The sequence below is a fragment of the Anas acuta genome, chromosome 17 (assembly GCF_963932015.1).
Source record: "Anas acuta chromosome 17, bAnaAcu1.1, whole genome shotgun sequence".
Lineage (NCBI taxonomy): Eukaryota > Metazoa > Chordata > Aves > Anseriformes > Anatidae > Anas > Anas acuta.
The window spans coordinates 12,076,085-12,089,960 of NC_088995.1; the positions used below are offsets into that span (position 1 = coordinate 12,076,085).

Here is a 13,876-nt window from a genome sequence, read left to right on the forward strand (position 1 = left end):
AGGTTACTCAGCACTTCAGAACCTGGGGCATCTGGGAATCATCAGGTGAGATTTTATTTTTGTAAGTTACTGACTTTTTCCGTGGTATGTGTACTCATCTCAAGAGACTGGTGCCAGGTTGGTGTCCGCAGCATCCCTGCAATGGAGGGGGAAGTGGAGTCAGTCATTGGAAGAGTTGGGCAAAGGGCACTGCTGATGCTGTCATGCTGCTTTTTATTTTTTTTACTGGGGATTAGAGAGAGTGTATCTTGCAGGAACAGAAGTCAGTGTTTATATATGGTGAACAAAAATAATCTCTTCTTCTGAGAAGCACTGCATTGGTAATATAAAAAGAAAGCAAGGGCCACTCATTATTTCCATCTCTGCTTGCACCCGGGACAGCATACATGGTAGAAGCAGGGACTTTTCAGGAGCAAAAGAGATTTTTCCATGGCTCCCAGTTCATCCAGTGATGGCAAAGGGCGAGGGAGGCATCTCAAATGTTCAGTTTTCTGATGTGCACCTCCAGGGAGAAAGACAGTTAAATGGAGATGTGAGGACTTGCCTTGTCTCACAAGGAAATAGTCTTCTTTATGTGTATCTTGCCTGTGTTGATATTTGAAAGCTATTTTGGGCCACAACAGCAAATTTAATCCACGGTTTGTTCTCTCTCCAAAGTATTGTACTGTAAAAACTCAGATCAATTTTGACAGCTCCGACTATTTAGATTGCAGAGAAAAGCCAAACAATGAATCACTCTGAATATTTACAGTTGAATTCATCCCAGGGTACCTGTACCCACCTCTCTCTGAAATGAAAGCATTATGTGAGATATGAGCAAAGGCTTAGAGGCTCCCAGCTATTTTCTCAGCCAGCATGAAGCAGCGTAGCTGTATCGCCAGGGCTGGGATGTGAGGAGCAATTGAGGGCTAATATTGCAGAGGGTTGAGGAGTTCAGTGTGGTCCGTGCACTCCCTTTGGGAGGCTTGAGGACTTGTTTCACACTTGCTCTGCTGAGAGTCAAAGCACTTGAACCAGAGTAAATATAGCTTTCTCACCTCCTCGGAACTGGAGCTGGCTGCAAATGTGGAAAAGATGTGTTCACAAATAATTATATAGTAGTCCATTTTCAACAGTCCACAGGCCAAAAAAAAAAAAAAAAAGAAAAGAAAAGAAAAGAACAAGCAAGAACCAAATCCAAACCACTGCCAGCAAAAAGCACAAAACCCTCACCATAATACCATAAGCTATTGAATGAATTGGAAAATCTTGTAAAATCTTATCACGTTATTACCTATGGCCATGATTGGAGATGCAAGTATCTGTGCTCAGTTCTCACTCCATTCTTCCTGCTCTCCTTAGCAGAGCCGTGCCACTTCCCTAGTGTCTCAGCTGGGTAAGCTCTTTTCAGGTTCTTGCCTATTGCCCACCACTGCTGTATCTTCTCCATTAAATTGATGGCAATTGCCAAGTCCTTTGCAGCTTTTATGGGCTTCATAATACTTCCTCACAGGGAGCTCAACAGTCTATATTGGCTATCACTGTCATCTTCTGAGATATTGCTGTCATTCACTTACGCAATGTCCCCAGTCCCAAAGGGCCTACAACCACCGTGCTAACTATAAATAAGTGCGGGGATCGGTCTGTTGTTAAAATGCAGCCATCTCCTGAGTGCAGAGGAGGGCTGCTTGGCCAAGTTAGTGGCAGACAGCATTTTGCCTGTTTCCTGGGGGACATGACTAACTTTTGGTTGGAAAGAAGGAGGAAGAACTCTTCTTACAGAACTCTTGCTACACTGTGAGCAGATGTAGGATGGACATTCAGAAGAAACAAAGGGTGTGCACAACCTCTTCTTATCTCATTTTCTCTCTCTTTGTGTGTGCCTATGCATTAGCTCTACTCCTGTGGTTTCCCAGCCTAGGATTTGGGAAATATCATTTTTCTTTTCCCAAATAATCTTCAAGCCACAGCTGGGGAAGTGTGCAAGTCCCACTTCTTAGACCAACGTTCAGAAGATGTGCAGATTGCAGAGATTCCGATTTTCAGGGTTGCTTGTCCAGACGTAGGTGCCTGAATCCACAATTCAGTGGGAAAACCATAGCAGCCTGATTTATGTGGGCCTTGAGCATTACCCAGGGACCAGAGGGGCGTTTGCCTGCCGGACCCATTTCCCTTGGACTTCTGCAGAGGGGGAAGGGGTAGAGTGACCTCCCAGTATTATTGCTTGGTTGGCACCACGCTAACTTCAATTGTCTGCTCGAAAACCACACTGCCTCTCTTGCCTGTGGCAAGGCAGAAAGCTCTTCCTCTGATGGTCCTTCGGTCGCTGTGTGAGAGTGATTTGTTGCTCCAGGCAACAACGTATTCTGGCTGTACAGTACAACCATGCACACACGTGTCTTTCATCTGTTGCCTGTACTACTGCCCGTGGGGATTGCTGGTGCTGTCTGGCTCGGCGTGTTTTCTTGTGTTCCCCTTCCTCTCCTGGCTGTTCTCTGTGCACGCCTGTGCAGTGCACCTTTGGGGCTGTGACTGAGTGTGGCAATGCAGCATCTTGCACAGCAGCCCTCTGGTGCTAGGCTGAAGCCCCGGATATCCGTGTGGTATTCAAGTCCCATGTGTAGCTTGGAGCTGTAGTGAAAGACCTTTCAAACCTGTCTCCTGGGCAACTGAAGCCCCAGAAGCAGGGATTATAAATTAAACTAGTGTAGAGACAGGCTACTAGACAGACAATAGCCTCAAATCTCCTGGTGTGCTTTTTCCTTAATCCAGCTCCTGTCTGCAGAGGCCGTGGGTAGCACAAATGGCACCGCCAGACAGGAGGCCTGGGTGGGAGCGGGGTGCTGGAAGGGAGAGCAGAAGTGACAGCTCAGATGGAAGGAAAGGAAAAAAGAAATCCCCGAAAGTGTGGGTGAATTACTGCCACACTTGTTCTAGGCCATTTATGTGGGGAGAGGGACTCGTTCAACTTGTTGGTGCTCGTGGTTTTATAGGAGCTGAAGTCTCACCTCTGCATTAAAGTGCCAAAAGGGAGACATTTATACGTCACCAGGAAACTGTAAAAAGTGCTAATAAAGGGCTTGTCATTCCCGCACCAGGAGGGTGGGAAAGAAGGAGAGCATCATCACCCTGTGGGTTGAACCGGCGCTGAAAATATTCCTCTGGGGACAGCAGAGGCTGAGGTGTAGGCAGGCTGTGTGCATCTTCCGCTTCTCGTGCGGAGAGCATCCCCGCTGCTTCCGACTGGGCTGGGGGGTGGGTGAGAAAACCTTCCATCTGCCTGCGCCTCAGCAGCAACAGCAAGCTGTGACTCGACGGCAGGAGCTTCTCCCCGTCCCCCTTTCTACCTGCCCTGCTGCTGTGCACTCAGGGATGGATGCTGCGCGCTTTCTCATTGCCTCCCCCGGGCAGCTGCAGGGAGGCAGGGCAGCAGCAGACCTCTTGCTGCCCCTGGGAGCCTTCCAGCCTGGAAGCAGCAGCTTGCGGGAGCCATCAGCAAACTGCTCGCTGCCCAGAGCAATGCCTGCAGAGCAGGGTGGGAGCAGTGCCTGGATGGCTGTCCCCTTGTCTAACACCTCGCTGGGTGGCACAGCTCAGTGCCCAGTGGTTCCTCCAGGTACGGTTGAGGATTGATGTGATGAAATCCAAGGGCAGTGCTCTTTGATGCAGACTTTGCATCCAAGGAAGAGCTTTGCTTTGTGGAGCGTAAACAAAATGCTTAATTTGCAGCCATTGATTTATTGTACTGCTTGCTAAAATGATATTACAGCAGGCTGCAAACTGGTTCACATCCGCTGACACCAAGCTTCCACAATGTCCGTGCCACAGAAGATATTGCTGCTCGCTTAGAGCAGTGCCAGCAGCAGTCTGAGCAATGCCAGCTGCAATGGGAAATAACAGGTCACAGCCCTGGCTGCCACAAGCCTGGGTAGTTCTGCCCAAGCTGGTGCTCACTCGGGCCTGATGAGCTGCAGTGGATGGATCCAGCCCTCTTTGTGCTTGGTGAGATGTCCTTTTCACAAATGCCATGCACTTGCAGGCTGTGTGCTGTGAAAATTGGGTGCAGCTCCTTTTTGTGGACTGGTGCAGAAGAAAAAATATTGTCACAGATGCAAAGAAATCCAAAGGAGGAGGCATTCACGTGCTTTTTTTTTTTTTTTTTTTTTTTTTTTTTTGTGTGTGTGTGATAGCATAGAGGTTTTGCTCAGCATGGATTCCATTTTTAGGGTTCATGGAGCAGCATGTAGTCCATGCCTGCCAGTACTGGGTGCTCATCTCTGGATCTGTCCTTATCGGTCTGCTCTGTATTTCCAGTTCACCTTATACATCCACCTGGGACTGTATAGGACTCTCTGTGCAGCACTTCTTTTTCCTACTGCCCCCATTATTGTGCTACCCTAAACCTCTTGGCCGCTGCATGTATGTAAATTAAATAAGAGCAACAACAAAAATTCTGTGCGTGGCTGGTGATCAAAGGTGAGGAGCTCGCAGCTTAACAGGCATTTAAAGCAACACTTGAAATTCTCGTTGATCTTTTATCATTGCTGCCTGTGGCTGCCAACTCTTTGGAAAGTCTGTGTATTACGTTTATTGTGGCTCCATTTGTGACAGCTTCTTGGAGACAGAAAGGGAACTCATGGGGCAAACACTGGATGGTGGCCAAAGAAAGGCAATATACACCAGGAAGAAGCTACAACTCATTCAGTACTATCATAGCATCAGAAAAAAAAAATACTGATGGTGGGAGAAAATCTTCCTGAGGTCAGTGGTGAGAGATGGCTTGTCAAACATGCTGTCGGTCCAATTTTGAGATGATTCCTTCTCCCCTTCCCTCTGTGGGCAGCTGCCTAGTTGGGTGAACCTCTGAAACGTGCTCTCTTGTAAAATGCCGGATTTGCTTTGGTTGGTTTTATATAATGAGCTACCTTAGAGAAAAATGGCTATGATTTGAACCATGTGAGCCTTGGTGGCTCAAGGGAAGTCTCTGAGTAACAGCTGAGCTTGCTGTGCATCCGCCGTGTTCCAGGCAGTGAGGCAGGGGACTCCATGCAGTGGGTTCAATCCAAGCACGGGTGGATTTACCAGCTGGGTATGAGGGGTTGGACCCACCTTGGCATTTATCCCTGCAGACCCCAAGCAGATAAATTCAGTCATTGCCTCTCCCTGCTGGGGGCAGGAGAAGGAAGCAAAGCATCTCCTCTCCTGTTGGAAGAGGCGGCTGTGAACCAGCATCAGAAGACCTCCAGAAACGCTCTCTCCTCTCCTCAGGGGAGGCAGTTTCATTACGCAAAGAGGCTTTGTGGCAGCGGGGAGCTGGGCTGCTGTGGGAGAGGATTGCTGGCACTTGGCTGCGCCGAGCAGGCTGCCTCTCTTAAATCTCTGCCCTGTTAAATGGGATTGGCTTGTCTGCGAGCAGGCAAAATGCCCTCCTAGCGCATGGGCACTGGCGCAGGCGGGTGAGGCCGCCAAGGCCTCATTGCTGATCATTAAGCGTGTTTATAAAGGCAAGGCGAGGAGCCAGCAGGGCCCCACTGATTCAGCCCGAGCCAGCGGCAGGGGGATCAGTCTGGGTAGTTCTCCTCCCAGCTAGAATAACTTCCAAACCGAAAAAGCCTGATGCAAGTCAGGTCCGGGGGCTGGCTCTGTGCATCCCTTGCGTCCCTGGGGCTCTTTGGGCAGGCATCAGCACTCGGGATGCCTGCGGGAGCCCAGCGCGGCTGCTCCGCACAGCAAGTGCCCCAGGGAGCTGGGAGCAGGCTTGGCGGTCAGCTCGCCGGCTGTTGTCATGCCGCTGGTGACATCTGCTATTGCTGACACTGACAATGCGCCGCACAGCAGTGCTGCCAGCTCCACAATAGAGCAGCTCATCTGGGTGGAAAAGCTCCGGAGGGAGCCAGCACCTGCTCTCAGGAGTTCATGAACTTGCTCCGGTTTCAGTGACAAAGGCCAGAGCGATTAGATGCGACAATGCCGGGGGAAAAGAAAACCTCGGCAAGAACAAAACCTTTCCCTGCCATCCCGCTACCGGGTTTTCTAAAGCAACTGGGGTTTTGGGGAGGCCTTTGAAACTAGCACACATGCCCTCAGTAATCACTGCACATGGCGTTTCGCTGCGCTGTGCTCCAAGCCCAGCCCCAGCCTGGGCTCGAATTAGCTGTGGGCATGGGGGAGAACAGCAGCAAATGCCAGCTTTGCCTCCCTCGTAGAGGAAGGCCTAGTCTGGAAAAACCATTTGGCTTCAAGTCAAACCTGCCACTTGAACTTTCGGGAACTATTAGTAGAAGCTGAGTAAACGTCTCCCTTCCCCTCTAATCCATTATTTTCTAGTTTTTTTTGGGTACTGGCCAGCAGCAGAAATGCTGAAAATACTGCAAGGTAAAAATCTGGATCTCCAGCACCATCACAGGCAGAAGGCAGTGAGGAGCAGCGTCTAAGGAAGATTTGCTCTTGCAAAACCGAGAGCCTGGGGAGGCTGTTACAAAGCTAAAGAGCAATTGGTGCTTGTTGCTTCATTGGGCTTGTGGCACTAGGAATGGAAGAATGTGTTCCTGTTAGGGCCGAATGCTAAATGGAAAACAGTTTTTTTTTGTTTTTTTTTTTTTTTTTTTTTTTTTTTTCCAAAGTACTCTGTGCCTATTTTTTCCTTCAAATGATAATTTCCAGATTTCCCAGTCTCTGCTTTCCTGGATGTGGTCTGGGTGGCCGGCTCAGAAATGGCTGGATTATTGTCACTGTTTAAAATAATTGTGCCTAGGCTCTTTGCCAGCCTAAGTGAAATAATCCCCTGTTGCTTTGGTAAAGGATGTGGGTGTTTAGGAGCCCCTACTCCTAGAGCATTATCTGGGGCTCAGAGTGCATGCAGCACCCCCCTGAGCTCCTGCAAAGCACTGGACATCGCCAGAGAGGGGCCAAGGATCCCCTTGTTGCTGTGGGGACACCACTGTGACATAGAAGAGTGGAGAGGAGCCTTCACCCAGTCTGGAGACCCTCAGCCCGCCCAGTGTGGTGTACACAGCAAGTGCAAAGTGATTTCTTCCTGCATTCAATAATGGGAAGAAAGGGGGCTTGTTTCCAGCTGTGAGCAGCAGTGGAAATCAGATGCTCCTTTGGCAAGGAGGTAGCATGGCTCTGTGCTGAACATCTGCGAGTGACGGATGGCACTTGAAGAAAAGGTGTCACAACCCACAAGGTGCCTGAATCGCGACTACAAATGGTTTCTTCTTTCACGCATGTCTTGTCCACTCTGGCAGCATCTGCATGTGTAATTCCTGAGGTTGAGATCAGTCAGGCTGGAATAACTTATAAAGCATCAATGCACCATAGGGACTTAAACTTCTTTCCCTCCGCAGCCTTAAAAGGAAGGAGCTAAAGGCAAGATACACAAACAGATGAAAATTACTGATTTTATTCTCTATTTTTACCACTTTTTTTTTTCCTTTTCTTTTCCCAGAATAAAAGGATCCGGGTAATTTAATAATCCTTAAGTGTTCTGGGTGGGGAAGCATGAGCTGAAATGCAGTCAGTGTTCAGCACTTTTGAGAACCACGCTCTGTTTCTGGTGTCTGGGGACCGTTTTAGGACTGTAACTTTAGTTGATTAAACAATTGGCTCCAACACATTGTTTCTACCTCATTTACTTCACATTTTTCATAGCAATTTTTTCTGCAGACAGTGTAATATAAGCAAACTCTTTTATTATGTAAGTTACGGAGGTAAGACAAGTATGCTGATCCTTCCCCATCCATGTCCATGTCACCAAGTGACAGCATTTGTTATACTTGGAGTGTGTGGGGAACAGATGGTGCTGAATCTCGCCTTCCACCGTCTCTTCTTCTGTCAGGTATAGCTGACCACTGGTGTTACATGAATCCTCCAGATCCACTTTAGTGCTTGTGTGGTCTCCTGAGAAGTTCTGGCCTTCCTTGAGGACAGCCTGGGCAGCGTGGGGTTTTTCTGCTGCTACCCTTGTGGAACACCAGGATCTGAACAAAGCTACAAGTCCCCTGTCAAAATGAATAGAGAGGGAATGAAGAGTTGGGCCCTGGTGTTTCTCTAGGCCAGTCTTGATGACTGTGGGTTTAGGGCAAGTGGCAGGTGAGCCAGGGCAAGAGCCTGGCCAGACTTCATGGGCTCATGGACCCAAACCAGCTGTCGCTTCTTCATTCCTCTTGCCCGTGCTCCTTCTTGTCACCATGCTGCTTCAAAGCAGTGTTTAACACCACTTCCTCAGAGGGAATGGCTTGGCCTCCTCCAGAGGATGAGTAAAATAAACTCTTCAAGCCCCACCTGCTCCAGGCTCACTCCTCAGAGGTGGGATATTGTTACCGCAGGAAGGTGCGGGCTGTGCTGCAGCCAGCTGCAATTCACCTCGGTGGAGGCCTCCTGAGCGTGGCCCTGGCTGCCAACATGTTGCCTGCCCCATGAACATCTCCTGGGGGCATCGGCATGGCTTGGGGCTGGGCACCAGCTCCCTGCTGGTGTGAGGGGCGGGCTGGTGTTGGCTGAGGTGGTGGGAGCCTTGATCTAACTGCTAGGCTAGGCCTCAGGGCCGCCCCTGCTGTCACCAGAGCAAGGACTTGTTGTGGGTGACGGCAGCTAAAAACCGTCAGGTTTTGTTGGGACGTCTGTTCCCATGTGCCTAAATCACCTCTGAAAGTGGGATTGAAGTTAGTAAGGAACCTCAGCACTTCTGTGGCACTGTAATTGGTCTGCTTGATTAGTGGATAGGAAAATAATTAACCGGGAAATACTTTCCTGTCATTTGGCCTATTTGAAAGTCTGGGCCTCTGGATTATCCTGGCTCTCTCAAGGGTTAGCAGTTTCTCATGTCCTTGAGAGTAAATGCCAGAGTGTTCGGGCTTGGCGGAGGCCTCATCTGCCTGTGCCAAGGACTTCAGAGTGTGCCTGAAGAGCAGAGCAAGGGGGAGAGCGAGAACAGAGGAGCCATTCTGGCAGACGTCAGTATTCCTGGCGGTGCTGCTGCCATCAGCTGCTCTATCGGCTTTCACAGCCCCTGCTATAATTAAGATCTGTCAACACTGATAAAAGGGAGAATATTCAGTCAACTAATTAAGTATCGCTTTAATACTCTAATATTTAAATTCAGGTTCCTAAATCAGCAGAATAATAAAATGTTTTATGTCTGCTTAACTGGCAAGGGAGCAGAATGTGAATATCTCAGTGGTGGATTTAATTACCAGCCCATGCTGCCCCTGCGGAGCAGAGCTGGTTTTGCTGCCGGTGAAGCGGAACCAGGATCCGCTGGGGGCTGTGTCTTGGGGGGAGCCGGGGAACCCCAGTGGCACAGTTGGGCTGGGGAGGGCTCAAAATAAACCTCAGGATGCTCCAGAGGGGGACTCACTGTGCAGAGGAAGGGAAATGGCTCCTGGCACTGGATGGAAGGTGGGCGGCATCTTGTTTAGGCTCACAGCCTGCAGTTCTCTGCTTTGTTTTATTAATGGCAACATGTAAGAATACCTGCTAACTTGTAATGGAGGTAGCAGAGGTGGGGGACAGTATGTCCTTATCCCTGCTGTTGGCACCTTCACAGGGTTTCTTCCACCTGTAGGCTGGAGGCAGCATGGATGTGCCTGGTACTGCGGCCTTGTCTGGCCCGGCAGAGCCACAATGGCACACTGCGAGTCCATGCAAGCAGTGTGGACTTAGGGCCATATCAGTGCTGCACACATATCTGCACTGCTTTGGTCTGTTACTGCATCATCTTTGTGTCATTGTTGTTTGTTGATTGCTCGCTGGGTCTTGGGTGCAGGCCTTGCTCACACAGTAAGCCTGGACCAAAGGTAAGCATTCAGCTGTCCTGCTGACACCCTCCGTGTAGTTCATGATGATTTTTTTTTTAAAACTTTTCCAGGGTGGTAGCTGCAGCCCTGCTTATTTCCCCTGTCACCATAGTGTGCCCATGAGATGTACCAGCCATCCCATTGTGGCACAGAACAGCACAAGATCAGCTTTCCATCACAAAAGCAGCAAAATGTTCTTCTGATGATTTCCTAGGCTTTGCAACACTCAGGTCACAAAAGTCAGCTTGGGATGTGCTTGTAGGCAATAAGTTTGGTTGCTCAGTGCATCATTCAGGGCCCCAGTGATGGAGAAAAGGGCTGGAAATATATATGTCTGAGTTGGGCCAGGTGTTAAATCGAGCGAATGCTTCAGTAGGCTTGGCTTCAGTATTAACTTCACTTTGTCCTTCTTGTGGATATTATAACAAGTACATTAACAGGCAACAGCCTTCAAGAGGAAAGGAAATATTTGTTGAAATAAGTGTCCAAGAGGGCTGCAAATTTGTATTCTAAGTATTTGCATTAGAAACTTGATGCTGGCTGTACTTACCCTGTGAAGAAACGCGAACAGCCAAGCAGACCATGTGGCCTGTTAAAACAAGTGAAATTTTGCAGTTAGGGTAATTATGATTGCAACAAGTTCATTGCTGCTAATGCTGGCTATGATCCGAGGGTGGGCAGGTGAGAACTCCGGAGTTCTTTTAAGGCTTGGAACCATCTCTCAGAAATGGCATTGGCTGGAAAAAAAGGTTTGAAAAAAATCAGTTTGGAAAATCCCATTCTGTTCACACATAATTTGCAAACAGAAAAAGAGGTGAAATTCATCAAGGAAATGATTCATTACAAATGATTTGTTCAGCTGTGGTAGGGAGGATGATTTATGAATATTGATCCATTTGTAATTGCAAATATCTCCCTGTGGAAGCAGTGCACTGTATGAAGTGTGAGGTATCTGAAACAGACTGAATAAGTGTTTTTTTTTGCTGTTGTTGTTGTTGTTTTTTTAATATTGCAGTTAGTCTGCATGTTCCAGAAGGCTTCGGTCAAGATTGCAGTCTCCTTGTGCTGCACTTTTCACACCTACATGAAGGAACTCCTGGTTCAAAGAGTTTTCAGAAAATACTTTGACTTTTATTTTACTGTTGGACCACAGAAGTATTAAATGACTTGCCCAAGGTCAAAGAGAGTCTGCAGCAGGCTTTGGAAATGAATCAGGGTTGACTTAGTCCAAGTCAAATGCTTTGGTTTGCATGAAATAGTCCCAGAGCAGGAAATATTAGCAGTTAGTGTAAACATTATATATGTCTGCTACAGAAACCTCACCTTTACAAACAAGATTTTATCTGAACACTTGAACTTGGAGGAAGTGGTGTGAAATCCTGTGTAATTTGCCCTCTTCCAGTAGTAAAAGGAGCGTCAGTCACATCCAAAAGGCAGCTCAACTGCTATTGAGGTGGGTGAGGTTGAGATGGACAGACCTGTGCCCCAGTGCACCTCACCAGGAGGTCAGGCACAGGGCAGTGTAGGAGCTGTGTTCAACTGAGCTGACGAGGAGAAGGCATCTCTCGAAAAGAGATGCCACAGAGCTGGTGTGCAGCTCTCACAGGGTTATAATCCTGTCTCCTTCTGGTGGCTTTGCATTGGAATTATTTTCTGTGTGTGTCCAGCGTGGGTGCTTTGTAGCAGGCAGCTTTCTGTCCGTGCTGCCCAAGTGTTTGTCCTGAGCGTGCAGCTCAGCAAGTGCAATGGGATGTCTGGCAGAAGTGTGGGGCTTATTTGTTTTGGAACAGAGAAATGTGGCAATTTCATACCCTGCAGTTCCTTCCTGACAACTCGTCCTCACACATCACATTGCAGTGAGTGACAGCAACCAGAGGCTATTCATAAGGGTGGCATCTCAGCATGTAATAATCATAATTACATGAAATAATAACTATCTAAAGGGCAGCACTGTGAGTGACAAGCCAGAGAATATACCTTGACACCTGCCAAAGTTGTACTAAACACACAGAGAAATTTTCCCCAGGATCCTGTCACTTTGTCAACTAACAGAACCAGCCAGAGTTAATAAAATTACTCCACCAAAGTCAAGCAGGGTTTTTTCCCTTGCTGTCAGAGGCTCACTGCTGTAACACAGGTTCAGAGAGTCATCAAGGAGTTTGATCTAGGTCTGGCAATGCTTTTGTTGTTACTATTTCTGTCTGTAATTAATTTGAGAAGCTTCTCCGCATGGAGTTTAATCTGATAATTATTAGCAATAATAATAATAATAGTTGATAAAGTGGAGGTGGCAGCAGGCTTTGGGGACCTGCATAAAAAACCCTGGTAAAGCGTGGCATTTTCTTTGCTGCCGTTCCCTCTAACACTTAATTCTGCATTTGTGTATGGGCTGGAGTCCAGGATGAGAAGCACTGCGTAGCAGCTTGTAGCACTTAGTTTTTATCCTTGTGTGCAGCAGTAGGTGACCTTACACTCTGCAGTGTCTAATCCTTTCTTTACTGCAAACATGGAAATTGCTTGTGTGGATCCCTTTCCCCTGGAAAAATTCTGAAAAAACAGGAAAGTGTTTGTGTGTGAGAAGGGAACGCACTTAGATAAAAGTGGACCACTGAAACTAGAGTAAGAGTGCTGCATATCCCACAGGACTTCACCTTTTTATATCATCTGCACATTACCCCAATCCCCTTTAAATGAAACAAATCCTGCTGGCTACGCTCTAGAGCATTATGGTTGGGTGCTAGACCTGCTGTCTGGAGGTGCCTGGCTCGTGCTGTGGCTGGGGTCAGAGCAGCCATGCCCAACTGCTCTGAGCGTCTAGCAGGAGCTGTGATGCTGGGGGTAAGGTCTGTCAGAACTGGGGGAACACAGTAGGAATGAAGATGCAGGGGCATTTTCTGCACAGCTCCTTCAGTCTTGATGATGTGCGTTTTTGGTGTCTCTTTAATGTTATTTTCATTTGAAAAAAAAAAATCACGTAAAAGTTCTTATGGAAAAATTAAAATTGATGGAAGGACTATTTTTGCTGCATGGTTGTGAGAGGTGGTGTTTGGCCATATCTTGCTATATCCGCCGATACCATCCCTCGCCTCCTTGAGAGGCTTATCTGTACCCTGGCTGGATGCACCAGTGGTTTCCATGGGAATGGACGGGCTGTGCAGGAGGACGGCTGCTCTCACTGCGGGTGGCAGCGAGCTGATGGGGAGGCTGCAGCCCCGCGATGCCCTCGGTGGGTGCTGCGGCCCCGCACACCGCTCCCAGGCAGGTCGTGGGCACTGCCTGCCCCTGCAAGATTTGCTGCAGGAGATGCGATCTTTAGGAGATAAATGCATGTTCCAGTGGAGGGCTGAAAATAAATGTCTGTGCAGCCTGTTGGTAATTAACAGTGTGGTGAGAGGAGGTGAGCAGGGGTTATTTATTTATCCGCTGTTTTATTCCTGCAATGAAACTGCCGCAGGGGACAGCCGGAATGCAGGCAAAGTTTGCTTTGCTGTCACCGTGTGTCTCTCCAGTTTGGCTGGTCACAGCGGCCTCCTTGCTCAGAGGCTGTGGGCCGCATCCTGCTCGCAGCCCCACAAGTCCCACGAACATTTTAGGGGCCTGCAGCACGACCTGCCCTGCTCTTGGCTTCCCAGGTGGGATGTCCCAGGAGGAAGAAGCAGCGGCTAACGGGTCAGACGGAGCAAAATGCTCGTTACCCCGTTGTTTGCTCTGCGAGGTGGCACTGCTGGAAGCCTGTGGGTTCCCCAGGAGCTGCTGGGCTCTCGGTGCAGGTGCCGCCTGCCGGGCTGCGCTGCGGGGCTGCGGCATGCAGGGTGAGGGAGATTGGCAGGGAGCGGCCGGGGGCTGCTGGTAATACAGGGGGTGGGGGAAGGCAGAGGCTAAAACACAGCCCAGCCTGCATTCAGGCAACGCAGATGACAGTTATTTTGATTTGTAAATGTCTACCTAGTTGGAAAAGCTGCCATAAATAATACGCAGTTGTCAGCCTGGCCTGATCCACGGGCTGTGCCGAGCAGGGCTGCGCTCAGCCGTGTACCGATGGGGGGCTATATTTTTCACAGTGTACGTACAGGGTAAACATGCAATCTTCTCGCACA

At 48.8% G+C, this 13,876-nt stretch overlaps 1 protein-coding gene across 2 annotated transcripts in view; it reads left to right on the forward strand.

Annotated features, from left to right (window-relative positions):
- GALNT9 (polypeptide N-acetylgalactosaminyltransferase 9) overlaps positions 1 to 13,876 on the forward strand; it is a 428,403-nt gene that overhangs the window by 72,812 nt on the left and 341,715 nt on the right. The window lies entirely within an intron of this gene.